The sequence below is a fragment of the Phasianus colchicus genome, chromosome 22, assembly GCF_987193195.1.
Source record: "Phasianus colchicus chromosome 22, bPhaCol1.hap1.1, whole genome shotgun sequence".
Taxonomy (NCBI): Eukaryota; Metazoa; Chordata; class Aves; order Galliformes; family Phasianidae; genus Phasianus; species Phasianus colchicus.
In genome coordinates this window covers 3,086,851-3,103,548 of record NC_143457.1, presented here as the reverse complement: position 1 = coordinate 3,103,548, position 16,698 = coordinate 3,086,851, and the positions used below count along the sequence as shown (strand labels likewise).

Below are 16,698 nucleotides of genomic sequence, written 5' to 3'. Positions count from 1 at the left end.
ATTACTCTTTAATCAACCAAACGCTGTGGTCCTTTTTAAGAGCTGCCTTTGGTGCAAAGGCTGCGTTTAAACATCTGCTTTCTGGCCGGGTTTGGGGAGCCAAAAACCTGTGCGAGCTTAAGGGATTTAAAGGTGTGAGCTGTGCGTATCGAGCTGGGCCCTATGAGAGTCCCTTTAGCTGCAGCCACAGAAGAATTAAACAAAGGGAGAGGGCGGTGGGGGTAACCTGGAGGCTCCCATTTAAACTACAAAAGCGCCCAGGGAGCTTAAATTCACCTTTTAGGCGAATTTATCACCGCGGGTGAAGGAGAAAGGATGTTCGCAGGGTCCCATCTCCGAGCTCAGCAGCTCAGCTTCAAATCTAGCCTGGCTTTTTGGGGTTTCTTCTTTGCAGAAACACCCATCTGGGTTTTGTTTGGTTTTGTTTTGTTTTTTCTCGTCCGTAGTGCTTTCCCCCCCCCCCCCTTTTTTTATTTTTGCTTTCCCTTATATAGAAAAACCCGGGGGATGGGCTGAGCTGGGCTCCCAGCTTTCCTCCCTCATTCTTTTCCCCTTAGCTTGGGTTTGGGGAAAGCTGCACGGGATCCCCTCTCTTTGCGGTCCTGCGGACACTTCGGTGTCTGGCATGGAAAGAGCAGCTGCTCGGAGAGAGAATAAGTCTTAGAAGAAAGAGAAATCCTCGTAATCTTGGGACGTATATAATCTACGTCGCCCTGAATCCCAAAAGGCAGCGGGCCCGTCTCTCTGATTTATTTTTATGCTAGCCTAGTTTGCATCCCAAAGAAGTAAACTGCTATTTTTAACCACTGGTTTAAAGCTTAATTAAAAGCCCCTAAACTGATTGTTTTGAAAATTGATTTAGAGGAATTGCCCCAGGGCTGAGACGCTATCTAAGCCAAGTTGCAGTCCCAGAGCTCGCAGTGGTGTCTGAATCGTTAACCCCGCAGAGCCGGGAGTCTCCGGGGCTGGATGACACATGGGCTGGCCTGGCTCTCCTTGCACCCTCTGCAAAGAAAGGTCCTTTGTTAGCCCCGGCTACTGGTTTGCTCGGGTGGATCTCCGCTGGTTTCCTGGCGTTCCGAGGTTTAATTGAATTAAGGCAAGCTCGGAGATGCTGGTGACACCGGGACGGGAGAGCTCTGCCTTTCATCTGCTGGAAGGGAATGTGGCTGGATCGGGGGACGTGGAGTTTGGGGACGGGATTTCGCCGTTCGATCGAAGGGAGATTGACCTGCTTTAAAAGAAAGAAAGAAAAAAAAAAACCACCCAAAAAACCAACCGGGAGCGAGATGGAAGTTGGTTGAAGGCAAGGGGGCTGCGGAAGGGAAGTGGCATTTCGGCCCCTTAATTAGATGTAAACAAGAATAGGGACGGGGCTCCGTGGTCAGACAACTTGATTGTTAAGGGATTAACACCTAAGTAAACCAATAAAGGCTCTGCGGGGCTGGAGAGAGGGCTGCGGGCCAGGCAAGCCCGGCACACTCATGGGATCCCCCCGGCACGACCCACCCCAAAACGGCCCTCTCCACCCTGCCGGCCACTTTAGGAACCCGGTTTTAAGGCTATTAGCCAAGGCTTGAGTTATTTTTTGTTGTCTGTGCAACTTGGAAAGCCTCCCTCGGGATGCTTCAAGGTGAGGAGCTTCTCATTACCGGCATCCATCGCTCTAATTAATCAGGTGAATAAATGAACGGGAAAGGTGTGCCCACGCATGGGGCTGAACCCCTCCCGTGCATCCACACGTAAATAGGACGGTCCCTTTCGCACCGCAGCTTCCTTGAACCCTTTTAGTCTCTCTGGCCCTCCTTGGTAATAATTAAATAGAAATCCTTCAAAGCCAGCTCGAACGAAACACTCCTGGGCGTAGCTCGCCAGGTTGGTCTCCAACCGGGCTTTTGTGGTGGTTTCTTTTCCCTTCGGTTGGTATTTTCCCCCTCCCCTCTCGCTCCGGCCAGACTTTGAGTAGATGGAAGAGTTTAACCTTTGGAAAATCAGGTTTGGCCTTAAGTGATGCGGTACCTGTAAGCCTCATTTCTATGGCTTTCTTACCGGTGCGGATTTAGGTTTGAGAGAGGTACCTGAAAGGCTCAGAGTCAAACTGAGTTCAATAACTTTGCTCCGTTTTGTTTTCCTCCATCTCCTCAGCTCCCAGTGGTCTCTTTGCTCGGCTGGCAGGGCTAATATCGGAGCACTCTAGGGTGTGAGTATTTCTTCCTCCTGATTGCAAATAACCGAAAGATTAGCACCAGCAGCTGTTTGGAATTGGAACAATGGAGAGACCTAGGAAGTGGAGAAATTGAAAAAGGAGAACCCCCCCCCCTCCCTTTCCCTCCTAATCACCCAGCTCAAAGTTCACGAAGTCAGACTGCATGACTTAACATGACCTCCACCTCGGCTTCACAGGGCTGTTTACTTATATGAAGGTTGATGGGGGGAGAGACAAAAAGGGAAAGGGGGTGGGGTGGGGGGGAAAGGAAAATAGCCGGGCGTTTAATGCAATTTCCAATAGAAATGAGAGGTTATTATGGCTCCGTTTGCTCTCTCTGCGCGCTGCAACCCCTTGCCCTGTGGGATGGGTTTAGGGGAGACCCTCTCTTTGCCCCTCAAAAGGTGAATTACCTCTTTCCTTTAGCTAGGGAGGGGTGGGTGCGGGTCTCTATCCGCCCCGGGTACCCATAGCTCTGTGCTGGGCTATGGGGTTGAGGAAGGAGTTCAGCTTTTGGGGCAGGGATTTGGGGTTTCTGCAGGTCCTGGGCCGGCTGGTGAAGTGTGAGAGCGGCTGAGCTGTCAGGCGGGGTTTGAATGGGATCTCCTAATGGATTTGACTCGGAAATCTCGACTTGACCAGTTTTTTCCTCTTTAAAACAAACTCATTAAACTTGTCAACACTCATTAGGGCCTTAAAACGTTGAACTGGAGTCACTGGGGAGAGCGGTTGGTGGGGGGCTGCCTTGGGATAGGAGGTGGGGAAGGGGGCAAAGCAGCAGCTCCTCCGAGCTTGCGGGGATTTGCGGGGAGGGAGAAGGGGAAAAGAACCCCCTGCAGGGAAAATAAACGCCTTAAAAGAGAAATCAAGGGAGGAGAGAGGGAGCCGGCACGGGGATGGGGCCGGACTTTGCGTTGGTGCTTGGAAATAGGGGAAATCTCCGTGTTTTCACCCCCCCCCCAGCTGTGGGCTCGCCTACGAAAGACGGGGCGGGCGGTTCGGTATTCCCCGTAGAAATCATCGTTCTTCACGATTTGAGCTTTACTTTGGGGGGGTTGGGGAGGGGGGTCGTATCTGCTCGGCTGTGATTTCTGCAGTTGCCGGGGGAAGGTGGAACTCGGGGGAACTCGGGGGAAAGGTTCGAGCCAGCATTCAGCCTTAAATCCTCTGGAAATGAGCCTGGGCTCCGAAATTCCTCCCCAATCCCCCTACCCAAAATATTTGGAGAGCTGTAAAATGAGGCGGAGATCGTCTTAATTCTGTCGGCAGGACGAGAATTGCTTTCGGGTGTGTGTGTGTGTGTGCAATTAAACGTTGCGCATTTCTCCGTCTCTTGAATGAAGGTTTTGTTTGGGGTTGATTCAGATTTTTTTTTTTTTAAAGGGTTTATTCTGATGCTTTTCAAGCCTCGGTTCTCCTTTAAGGGGTAAAAAAAAAAACAACCACCCCCACCTCTATTAAAAAAAAAAAAAAACAACAACAAAAAAACCTTCGAGACCTTCTGTTATTCCCTTCTCTGAGAATGAGAACATCAGCTATTCAAGCGTATTGATGAACTCCCCCAAAAAGTTTATTAAGAGAAGCGAAAACAAAAGGACTAAAGGCCGCAGGCAACTGGACAGACAGTTTATAAACTAAGGTCCCATTGTCCCCCCGAGGCAGATGCATGAATACCTCTGAATGGGTCCCTTTGGAGTGACAAGATCAAGCCAGACAACAGCATGTTAAAAGGAAGGAGCGCTGTTTCTCTTTCTCCAGCCGAAAGATCTGCTCCCCCTACTCCTCCTGCATTAATGTACATCTGCAGGGGGAGGAATAAATAGCTCCTTAGGATCTGCGCCGCTCAGGGTTTTTATTCTTCCACCCCCAGCACTGGCTCTTTGCACCATATGCTCCAGATCAGCCTCCTTTCTCCGCAGCCTCCAGCCAGGCAGTCGCCTAAAATGATCCCCAGCCATTGCAAACTTTCTTCTCTCCCTTTTTTCCCTCCTCCTTTCCTTCCCTTTGCCGCTGTTAAAATCGCGATTTACGGCTTCCTTGCCTAGGAGATCCCTCGTGGTCAATTAGGTTTGCACAGAGCAATTTAACTAATAGGCTTTGATGGATTATTATTATTATTATTATTATTATTATTATTATTATTACTATTTTACCCTGGGATATTGGCCCTGTGCTGTCAGGATATGCCACGGAGGGAGCAAAGGATGGTAAACCTGGAAGAGTCCAGAAGCCAATACCCAAACCTGCCTTAATTAAATTAACAACCGATTAATTAATAGTCCTGAAATTGATACCAGATCTTCCCTGGGCTCTGCTGTCCATGTCACCACTGGTGTGGGTTCCCTCCTGGCTCCAACCTCCTTGTTCTGGAGATGAGAGATGGTTGGGTCATACTGAGCAGATTTGGTTTCTCCTCCTTGCAGAACTCACAGCAAACTCTACAAGGCCCCGTTTTGCCCAATTCTGCCTCTTTCACATCATTTCCACCTTTGCTAAGGTTCAGTTGGAAAAGTTTTCAGAGTATGAATGAGTGTTTGAGAAGCTTTATGATGTTGGGGTATTTCATTGCCTGGATGGTGGGAAAATAGGGAAAGAGCAAGTTTTGCATCACCTTGCCCCTCCAAATAACTTCTAGAGGTGCAGATGGCAACTAACAGCAGAGATTTACGCAGCCCAGTGGTGCTGACCTTCCCACCCCAGATTTGGGGGGCTCGGCGGGTCTCCCCTGCCCCTGTTGTCAGACTGGGAGCTGTTGGTGAGCCCTGCCAGCTGGGAACATCTCATCCCAATGGCTGTGAGGGTGTGTGGGGCTGGTAAGAGCCGTGATGGATCGGTCCAGTGTGTGTCCCTGGTGATTGGAGGGGCCATATGCCTGTTTGTAAGCTCCTAACAAGAGGCAGCTCTGAGTTTTGGGTTGGGAGGTCAAGCGATGATAATAATAATAAAATTACCCCCCCCCAACCCCCCCTTTCTCAGCCTCACTTTCCCCTCTGCAGCGGAAGATTTGCCATTTCATGGCTGGCTAAAGCCAAACTTCCCTCAAGGGGGTTTTGTGACTCGTGACCCCCACTAACCTGTACTTAGTGCTCACCAAAGGGTGCGTACTACTGGAGAGGTGACCTGAATGCAGGCTGGGCCACGAGGGCAAAACCAATCTATTAACAGCAAACTGAAACAGCAGCGGGGAGAAGAAACACCGAGCAAACATCTAAAATATCAAACTAAAACAGCTTGAGCAATCCAAAGAGCAGCAAGAACTTGAAGTGTAGCAGGCAAGGTTGCCTATTTCCAGACGTGGTTCAGAGGTGGCCGTAGGATTTTACTCACATTAGTAATCCCTTTGCCTTCAGTGGACCTACTGATGGGTGCAAGACCTGCAAAAATGTTTGAGGTCCTTACGTGCAGAAGTACTTTTATTATTTTTCCCTTTGGGGCTTCCATGAGGTCCCTTTGCCTAAAAGCACTGCAGATGGGGCAGGGGGAGAGGGGAAAAAGAAAAAGAAACAGATGAGGAACCGATGTGATGAAAGACCAGCAGATTTGGTGTCGTTCCTGTCCCCACAGTGGCTCCCTGAGGCATTTCAAAGGAGAAAAAAAAAAAAGAATTGGGAAAACACAAACGCATAATCAAACCAAGGAGCCAGTTAACCAGGCCAATACCCGGAATCCCAAAGTCCCATTTAGCTGCTCGCAGGATTATCACTTGTTGCTGATTCAAAACCAGCAGGTGTTGTCAGCTATTTATGATCACTGTTATTTATACAGTGCCACTGGTGTGCCTGGCGTACGGCAGACAGACAGATGAGAGCCAACCTCTCCCCTGAGAAGATACCAAACTAAATTAGACTTAGCACGGTGGCAGACGTTAATACACAGCATATGGGGACGAGGGGAAAAGTGAGGTTCAAATCCACAAAGATCCTGAAATCTCCAGGCATTGAATCCTGCACCCATCAGCTGGTTAGTTCCCATTTTATAGGAAAAGCAAAGAAACAGTCCCATATTTACACACGGGTAGAGACCAGGGCAAGGTGCAGCACCTTGCTTTGCAGGCAGAGTGGATGGATGCTGTTTGCTTTAGGGGATGGGGTGACTTTAGGGCTGGGGATAAGCAAAGCGAAGCCACTTGCTCAGGTTCACACAGAGTATCAGCAGCAAAGCCAGGGCTGGAGCCTCCTGTAAAAATCACTAAGCAGAGCTTTATCCACAGCCTTTTTCTTCATAACCTGAGGGTTTTATGCAGGAAAATACTCACGGTATCTGTCAGAGTTATAGATTGAATACGGACCTGGAGATTTGGCTTTTATTATTATTATTATTATTTTCTTTAGAGGCTCGCAGAGCAAACAGCGAGATGTTACTTGGAAATAAAACACGTTTCCAGCTTAGGCCTGCAAAGACTTCCATTTGTGGGTGACTTTATCCAAATGAGTCATCCCATCCCATGTCCGTGAGAGGATTCCCCATGTAAGCAAAATTGACTAATGCGACGTTTCTAGGGATTGGACCAGGCACCGGTAAGAAGCATTGCCCAGCTTCCAGCAAGGAGGCTGCATGGGGAAGGAAATCAGCTCTGCAGAACTCCAGCAGCCTCCTCCTGCCTTGGTCTTAAAAGACAAAAAGTCACAAACCTGCTAACTGGTTGCTGCTTAGCTGGCAGGGGTGTAAAATGCAAAGAACCCCCTGTAGTTATTTGAAGAAGGCTTGGTCCTGCTGTAAAGCTCTATAAACTGGGCTCCTTCCCCCATCCCCTCCTCCCTGGCATGTTTTAAATGATTTTGGATTTTAATGCAGGGCCCGGAGCTCATTCCACCGTATTCATGGCATCAAACAAGAGGCTGCTGCCCCCAGCTGGGTTCCTTGAACTTAGAAGCAAAGCTCTACTCAATATTACCTTAATTAATTAACTAAAGAGACAATGGCTTTTGAGGTCTCACCTCTGTTTCCAGGGAGGGGGGTCTTTTGACAGAGCCCTGCCATAAACTAATTCGGAGTTCCAGCAAGGAGTCATAGGGGGAAGAGTTAAATGACACTATTTACTTGTTTACCAAGACAATTTATGTCATATTTGTTTTTCCCCACCTTCTGTCTGCTGCACTGAAAACTCTGTCGGGGGTGCAGGGGGAAGGAGGAGGAGGAGAGAGTATTATTTGCATTAACCACTGAAATCAAAGCATATTCCCATCTGAAAAATACCGCTTCATAGCTCTTGGTATCTTCTTCTTCTTTTTTTTTTTTTAAATTTTAATTTACAAAAAGTTTTTGAAGCTTTCCAGGTTCAATATAACAAATCTGAGCTTTGATGCTTTAAAACTGCCATAAAGAGCTACAGGCAACATCACAGTTAACAAAAAAAATATATATATATTTCAAGGCTCCTGGGAGCACTTGCATCTTCTCTGAATGTTGTGGGGGTTTTTTTTTTGTTCATTTGCAAGCAAGCACTGAGTCGTTGGTTTATTCCACTCAAAAACAGACATCTCATGTTTTGTATCAGCAAGAAAAAGCTCTTAAAAGGTCACAATGAAAAGTGACCATCTGGAAAATCTATCTAGGAACACGTAGGGAACGCAGAGCATCATTAGTGGATTTTGGGTCACCGTGCCCAAGCTGGAAGGCAGCATGATCAGTACTTGATAGGTAAGGAAATTAAAGCATGGCCTAGACCAGGTGTATCACTTACTGTGCCATGGGGAGCTGCTCACAGTTAAATAAAGAACAGAACGTGTGTCTCATGAGCTTCCCTCTCCATTGGAGCCTCCTCCACCTTCCCAAGTTGTCTCAGTGTTGAGGCTGAAGCCACTCGAGTCACCTAAAATGGCTTTGCTTCGTGGAGTTGTGCAAATGAAGTAGGACACAGGCTGTGGATTTGAGAAAGCCCTTTTGATATTTTGGGTCTGTGACCCACAAGCTCCGTATCTCCTATTATTTTACATGCTTCTAGGGGTAGCATTTCGATTATTTGGCAAATGATACAACTGTCTGCCCAATTTTGCTTGCTAAAAATCATCTGCGCCGAAACGTCCAAGAAATCTCATGAGCCCCAATCTGGAATGATGTTCCTTATGCGCTATGAAACTCGGATATTTCATAGGAGATTCTCCATTTGCATCAGAGAAGGGATCAATCACTTCCCTCTCCAATCTATACATTTTTTGCTCGGGGTTTCATTGTTCAGAACTTTGGTTGGTGCATGCAAAATACGTGTGTGTGTTTCAGAGCTCTGGGGCATAACGAGAATGTGAGCGTTCATAACCACATCTCCCAATTTAAGGCATGCAGTTTTGGAGGCCTGGGCTCAGCCACTGAAAATTTGGTCCTTATTGTCTCCTGTCTCAAATCTGCAATTACTTACGTCCGTATTTAACTTTATGCATGTGATGGTTTGAAACACAGACGTGCACAAGAAGATTTTTCACTGCAACCTCCTAGGAAAGGGAGCAGCTGAAAAAGTGATCAGGAATTCAGTTAGCAAGAAGTACTCCCCACTGTGTGCAAGATTCCTTTTTATACTCATTTTCACAGAGTTGTGCTCACATGCAAGGTTTAAGGGATGGGTTCTGCCATAATTGCGCGAGTCTGATGGACCTATTTGAGTTTGCAGTAAATACAAAACTTTAAAGCAACCGAATTTGATTTCACCACCCCTTTTGTTAATCTGCTAACATGCAACCTGGCCCGGCTCTGTATGTGTTAAGAGTTTTGTCTAACAGCTGTGGAGCTGAGCAACAACTCTGAGCAGTGGCTTTCTCTATATGGCTCCAGCAGCAAATTGCTTTATCTTTAACCAAGCTACTACTTCTCCCTCTGGCTCTGTTTTGGTTCCCACCCCTGTCTTGTCTAACGAGGGACAGCTTCTTCCCTTGTGTTCATAGCATAGCAGGGAACTAAAATGACCAACCTGCCTCATTTTTACAGTAATAACACAGAACACTGTTGGTTTAGCTAAATGTGCCCTGAGGCTAGAAGATATTTAAGAAACATGTAAGCTATCTGAATTGACATTCCTTCCCAAAACGTGGGGCTGCTGCAGAAGTTACCAGCCATATCCCTGCCCCGTTCCTTTGACTGTTTGATTCTGACTGGGGTGATCTGCCCCCAAAACAGGCAACTTACCAGATGCTCAACATTACTGGGACTGCAAAACTAATTGCTCAGGCCTCTGGGTTTGGAACAGCCAGTTTTCTTAGGGCTCACCTGAGGCTGACCTGCATGTAAGATTGGAGTTCGGACTTGAGCCAGGAACCCAAGGGAGAAAGCAAAACACACTTATAGAAGAGGGGAGAAAGGATGTCTTGTTATCAGATAAGCACCTGGCTTGCTTAATTTACAGCACTGCTTATGATGTACCTGTAAGTGGGACGAGAGGGGGAGGGGGCTGGAAACACTTCAGAAATGTAAATGCCGTCCATTTGTTTATGATTTTGTACCCCAACATGTAACCTGAACCTGATGGAGTCAAAAAAGAATTAAACCTCTGCATGTTTCCTACCTCAAAAATACTGGAGCGAATCCAGGGGCTCTTGAAGGCAAATTATTCCATAAGGCTAAAAGAAAAAAAAGAAGGTGGAATTAGAAAAAGAAGGCTGACTTTTTGTATTCCTCTTTTTTTTTTTTTTTCCTTCTCTCAAAGTTTTGAAAGAGTGCCCTTATTTGTTCTCCAACATCAATGGGCAACCCATGCATTTTCGGGAGCATGGCCAGCTAGCTCTGAAGCAAGCCCCACAATTTGCAAATAATTACATTTGTTCAGAGGATATTTGAGGACAGAAACTGATTCCAAGGGAACAACATTTCTCAGTCCTCAGTGAGGACTTCTCATTTTCCATTCGTTTTCTTTTTTTCAGGGAGAATTTTCTGCTCACATAATATAAGTTAAACACCTCAGGATGAGCTTACTTGTTGCAATTATGCAGCTTGGGTTATTAAATAAGCTGTGAATATATTTTGCCATTAGCATTCTTGCACAGCGAGTCGGTTTTTTTTTTTTTTTTTTTTTTGTATGTTTTGTTTTGTCTTTTTTGTTGTTGTTGTTGTTTGTTTTAAATGCAGTGTATAATCAGCTTACATAGGGTAAAACTGACCTAGCTGGAGAAGTAGTATCAAGTTTTGCATGTCACAAATTGAAGGGTCACATGGAGACAGAGGCGTTGATTTGGCTGATAGCACAAAAGCAAGGATGATGTAGGATGCTGCGATGTCACTTTTCTTACATACCTGCTAGCCTGATATTCTTCACTGTTTATTTATGCCTAACTTAAGCCAGTGGTGAGCCAATTATTGCAAGGCGTTGTAGATGTGTAATTTCTGTTTCTTCTGGAGCGCTGGTTTAGGCTGGGGAGAAAATACACTCATAGAACCATGCAGCAAATGTGTCTTTGTTCAGGATTTGTACACCTCCTGTATAAAGAGTGAGGGAGAGGGCAGCACCTGGGGAATTCTATACATGTATATTTATTTTGTAAAGTAGCAGAGGCCAAAACTACAGCCTGCAGGGCTGCGTGCCTACAGGGATACATAATGAACTGTAAATTAGAGCTGCCTCCATGTGTGATTTTTTACATATGAGCTATCCACGATCAAAGCATGGCTGTAACGTAAATTGATGTCTAGATGGATAGATCTGTGAGCAGGGAATTGGCAGCTTGGGGTTATCCTGGCAGTACTTTTGCTTTGCGCATAACCAGAATCAGCTCCGTGGCCACTGGAAATGAGAACAGCTCCACTGAGACGGGGACAGCACGCTGCTTGGCCTTGCTCTGTGCTCTATCCCATGCGTGCCATGCAGCAATGATGCTCCCAATCACAGCGCTTGGGATCCGTGTGGCCAGGAGGAAAATCTGGCTCTTACTCTGGACATTTGGATAGCAGGGATATCTGCTTCCCATATCCCAGTGCCACTGGTCTTCTTGGCTCTTCCCACTCCCCTATACTTTCTTGCTCAGCTCATGCACTGAGGTGACTGTATTTTGCTCCGGGCTAGCTGAAGATGCTCAGAGCAATGCTTTAGCAGTGCTGAGAAGGCCAGCTGAAAGGCTGTCAGGTCTCCAGACATTTATCCAGTCCCGTTATCCTATGGATCTAGAGGTAAGCGGTGCTGATAGCTCCATGTTGCTGCAGAGCATGAGTCTGGGACACCCCTTTCTAGGGGCCAGCACGGCCTTTTCCCAGCATCACTGCCAAGTAACACGCTTTAAAAACAGCCTCTCAGAACGGCAAGGGAGTTTTGGTTGTGTGTTTTTTTGTTTTTTCTTTGGCTAACTTTATCATTGCCCGAGCATGCCTCTAAGTGTCAGCTTGACATAATATGTAACAGTAATTAAGAAATAAGCCTCTTGCCCGGTTTCACAGCAATCATTTAGCTAAGTAACTACCATGGTCCAGTGCCTCAAAAATCACCATTAGCCCACGCCACTTATGGCCATAAAATTTCTTGTTTTCTGCTTTTCATCGGACTCACCCTGGAATCTTCGTTTTGCTTTATTTATACATTTGCACTCAAACAATGGCAATAAACCCATTCCCAGAGTGTTGCAAATCAGAAATTTGTCCACATTTTTTCCACCACCTTCCTGGGTGAAGCTGCCTTTTGCTTGGGAACGGCAGTGGCTGGAGGCAGCTGGGCGGGGGGGCTGGGTGTCGCTTGGAGATTGATCGGTGCTGTTGGAAGTCGCTGGGATGGGGCAGAGAGGGGGAGCCGGGAGGAATCTGGCATGAAAAGGCAGTTTGTGGTGACAGGAGTTTCTTTTGAAAGACCTGATTGAATCAGACCTGAGGCGGGAAGAAACGGCTGTTGCCTTCATTGAGTTTTTGCTAACTTTTCCCCCCTCCTACTATCGAGGTTTTCGGTCCGGGCTTTTTGCTTTGTTCTGTTTTAATGTGTCCTCTGCTGTTTAAGCTGGAAGAAATAAGCACGGGGTCCTGCCTGCAGAGTGAAAAAAAGATCAAGTACATCTCACTCAGTCGGTAGCAGCCCGCGAGACATATTTTGCACCATTCTAAACCAGCGGACCGCTAATTCTAACAAAGCCCGCGATTTTCGCCCACTATTAGGAATTTAGCCTCCATAAATTACAATTAACACTCTCTGCAGACAACTCAATGGACTGGATCGGGATGCTGTAACACAAAACGGCGTCGCCTTCGCTGGTGAAATTCGCAAAGAAAGCCGCTTGCTTTCCCCTGGGGACGGCGCTTCTCCCCGCATATCAGAGCAGGCAAACCGTTTTCACAGACGATACCAAAATCTGTGAGGACACAAGGAGCTGAAGGATGTTTTCTCCATTTCAGACTCTCTCCATTGCCACTTCAGCCCAACCAGGGCCACCTCCTGCAGACCCGGTGCAGATTTTCCTGGGCGGCCGACTTAGGAGCAATGACTGCTCACTCAAGCAAGCGCCAGCTGGCATTATGGAGATTTACCCCCAGTGACATCTGAATTGAGCTCTGAGTAAATGCCCTCGTATTTGGTCCACTCGACTTCAGAGGGAGTTTTGTCTGAATCAAAAGAAATAGGGATAGAGGGAAAAAAAAAAAAGAAAGATTTTAGGACTTAGCGGTTAGAGAAGCCGGAATGCCCGGATTTCCCTCTCTTGTGGCATTTGGGCACTGAGGAAAGCGCTGGGACTTAAACTGAACTATCAACTTTTGAAGGAAAAATTCTCCCTGCCAAGAGCAGCCCTGGGCTGATGGACGTGTGCCGGAGATGACCTACTAAGTCTTTTTTTTTTCTTTTTTTCCCTTGCTGTTAAGTTTCCTCATCCCCAGCTCCTGGGTTATTCAGAGTTATGCTGCTAAATTTCTCCTGGCTAAATTCCTTATGCCAGCATCTCTCTCTCCAAGGAGACATCAAAACCCTCCTCTTCCTGCCCGTGTAACTGCAACTCCCTGGATCCTCTTCTTCTTCATTCCCTTCACCCTTTTGGAACCATTTCTCCAACTTTATCTCAGATATTACCGACCCCCATGCTCGCAACTCCCCCTCAGCAAGTGGAGATGCTCCTAATCCCTTTCTAAGGACCTAAGGCAAGGTCCTCCTGTCTCTTAGCTATGGGAAAATGGAACATTCTCTAACCCCCAAAGCCCTTCTCCAGCCCTTCCCAGTCCTCCTCCAGCCCCGAGCCCCTTCACTGAAGCCCCGTTTGATGCCCTCAGAAAATGGCCACCGAGCAGCCAAGGCGCCTCCTGCTACTGGCGCCTTCCGCCACACCCATGCGAGGCCCATCCTGATTGGCTGCGCTGCCCGCAGGGGGTGGGCCCACGGGGCGGATAGCCAATGGGAGCGCAGCCCCTCGCCTGAGGTGAGCCAGGTGGAGGGAGGCGGGAGCTGCCTGCAGAGGTGTCAGTTCAGCTTTCCTCGGGCTGTGCTTTATTTCTTGCTTATTTCTTGTTTTATACTCCTGTGCTTGCATATCTACACACCTCCTGGCCTTACTGTGGCCCCAAAGATTGCCATGCTTTGCAGGCACGGGTGCAACAACAGCAGTGCTCAGTGAGGACTGCATGAAGTTCAGCCTCTGCTGCTCTCTCCAAAGCACATCACAAGGGCTGGGCTTTGCTTTTTCACAGCCTCCGAAGGCATAACTTGTGCTTTTCCACTCTTCTCCACCCCTTTTATCACTGTTCCCACCACAGTTGTGTAAGGTGCTGTCTGCTGACTTTTCCACCCGTGGTACTCAGCTGCTGCAGCACTCCATGTCTTTTCAGCCTCTCTTTTCCAGAAACAAACAAACAAACAAAAACCCCCAAACCAAATAAAAAACAACAGAAAAAATGCAGCCAAACTGTTTTTTTTTTGCTGCACATCTCCTTGGCATCACCCTGGCTTCGCATGATAGCACGATGCAAAATGAGTGCTCTGAACATCTCCATCAGTGGCACTCAGGGATCACAGAGAACCTCAGAGATGCAATTTAATTCCCAAACTTGTCTATTTACCCCTTTTGTTACTCACCCTACCCCGGTTTCTGTTCTACACATCTCCCCTCTCACGGTCATTTTGGAGCACAGCAAAATATCTTGCTTCTTCTATGCCTTCTTTACTGCTCACGGCCTATGGGGATGTGAGATGGAATGTGAGATGCAGAATTTTTTGCATGTTGAGCACCCCAAATCTTTCCATCACCTCCTTCAGACATCACGTACAGCAGAAGCAAGGTCTATATGTTATTGCATGGTCTATATTAGCCTTTCCCATGCTTCTCAGCATTGTTATTTAGATGTGTGCCTTCACTCGTAAGCTGCCTGCACTGCCCTATTTCAATTTACCTGACCATTTAGGCTTTGAAAGCACCAGATGAAAACATTTGAGCGTAATTTCTATCTCTAAGCTTACGGAACAGGACTTAGAAACTGCTAAATCAGTGCCTTTATGTTTGCATGTCAACAGGCAAAATGTTAAAACAACTGTGTAAGTGCTTCTGCACAGCAAGCCAAGGAGGGGTGAAGATGGAAAAGGGGATTCTGGTCTCATCTCATGAATATAAAAGGATTTCTAATAAATAATAGTTATTCATGCTCCTGTTTAGATAGCTTCTAGTTCCTCTCAGACTTTCAGCTCTCAGAGCACATCTTGCCAGCAAGTAATGAAGAGTTTGTAGTGCTTCTGGAAGACCTTTTCCAGCCTTCAGGCTCAAAATGTACGAACTTTTAGATGCTGCCTACAATCTGAATAACTATTTTTTAACGAAGGAAGTGATTTTTTTAATTTCTATTTTGGCACAAGTCATCCATAAGTTTAATTGGCACTAGGAAATCACCATTGCTTCCACTGGGTGATGGGTGCAGGAGGTAATAACAGGGTAGTTTGCATCTCCGTTGGGAAGCATCTGCCATTGGGAACTGTCAGAGGAAGGGTTGTGGATATTAAATGAACCATTTATCTCTTTTGTTATAAAAACTCCTATTTGAACGCGTCAGCAGAGGGTGACATTGTGCAGGATTGGGATATAATCTTGAGTGCCATCAACAAAAATTTAGAAGTCCGAGTGCTTGGAATGGATTCCAATTTGAAGAAAGCAGGTTAAGTGTTATGAAAATTGATGACAAAATATAAGGAATTATTTTGATGTCGCAGAACTCTGAGTTGCAAAGATATTTAAAATCTAAATCTAATTTCTGAGCCTAAAGATTCTTGTTGTTAGAAATCTTGATACTTTATTTATTTATTTTTAGCATCAAAGATATCCACCTCATCTAGTTTGTACGTGGCTTTGGATGGAAACTTCAGCTTTGGGGAGGGAATCTCTTGTGTCTTAGTATGAAATTGATCCAAGTGAAACTCTGCAGGAACATAAAACAATACAGATGTTAGATTGCATTTGTAGTGAAGAAAAATTAGTGCCGTTCCAACCACTCTTCCAAGGTTGGCTGTGGATGGTTATGAACTAAACGAACTTAGGCAGCATGCAAATGTTTCTAAGCCGTCTCCCAAAGAGTGTGTGTGCTGGATTGGGTTGATATCAGCCTGTGGAGCAGGTACCATGCATTTTCATGGCTCTGTGCATCACCTAGCACGACAAAGCTCCCATGGATTCAGCACGAGGCAGAATCTTTCATAATCAATGAGGGAAAGATTGTTCGTAGCTACAAAGGGAGCACTCAGTCTCCGCCGGGTTGAGATGGGTGCCCCCACCTAATACTAAGTAGGTGCAAGGCGTGTGCTGCTCTTTGAAAGTCTTTCCCAGATATATCAGCATCTCGCGCAGATCGCAGAGACACAGTGTGCAAAGCGTGCCTTTAAAAGACCCAGTCATGGCCTGAGCCACGAGGTTCAAGGCTTGCTGGAACTTCTTGAGTTGTGTCTGTGTGTGTGTCAGCTGTCCCCGAGCCCAATACCGAACAGGGGACAATACAGACAGATAAGATAATGGATGAGAAGGGAGTGGAAAATCTATCCTGTATTCTGGTGGCATTTCTAATAGCGATAGCGCTGGCAGCATTGGACCGAAAAGCGTATCCAGCACAAAGGGCTGGTAAGTCCTCTCCAGCTCCCACTGTGACGCTAAAGCCGGTTGCAAATATCCAACGCTGGGGCCCCTCGCAGTGGGGAGTGGGACGGTGGCTACGTGACCCAGGGCAGCCCTGCCATTCCCAGAATGGGGCTCAGCTCCCGCTGCTGCCAGGCGCTTGAATATCCCGGTGGGGTTTCTCCCCCAAAACCACAGCGAGCCCAGGGTTAAAATTAATATCCAGCATCCAGCTCTTCGGCATGCATTTTACCCAAGTTTCACGTCTAGGTTTGTTGCTTGCTCTTCTGACGGTCCCATAGTTTATTTTACATCCTGCAAGTTGTTTTAATGTTGACTTGTCTGTTTAGAAAACCAGCAAAACAAATAAACACTCCAGCTTTCAAAGGGCACCTTTGATTTCAGACCTTTGCTGACCCGTTGAATTTGCTAGATGACATCTGAATTCTCTGTTTAGCGGAGGGCTCTGCTTTGCTACTGCTGCTTGTGGCTCTGGGGTTGTCCACCAAACTCGTGCAGCCCAAG

General features: G+C 46.8%; 1 protein-coding gene and 1 long non-coding RNA gene across 6 annotated transcripts in view; one reads left to right on the top strand and one right to left on the bottom strand.

The window, feature by feature from the left end:
• The window catches only part of PAX7 (paired box 7), an 89,241-nt gene that overhangs the window by 15,163 nt on the left and 57,380 nt on the right, over positions 1–16,698 (top strand). The window lies entirely within an intron of this gene.
• Positions 957–10,968, bottom strand: LOC149915257 (uncharacterized). Its single transcript, XR_016459311.1, has 8 exons — positions 10,424–10,968; positions 9,699–9,753; positions 8,562–9,414; positions 7,890–8,067; positions 4,501–5,669; positions 3,881–4,007; positions 2,079–2,217; positions 957–1,234 (listed from the first exon to the last, which is right to left on the bottom strand). It is a non-coding gene; the product is annotated as an uncharacterized LOC149915257 (long non-coding RNA).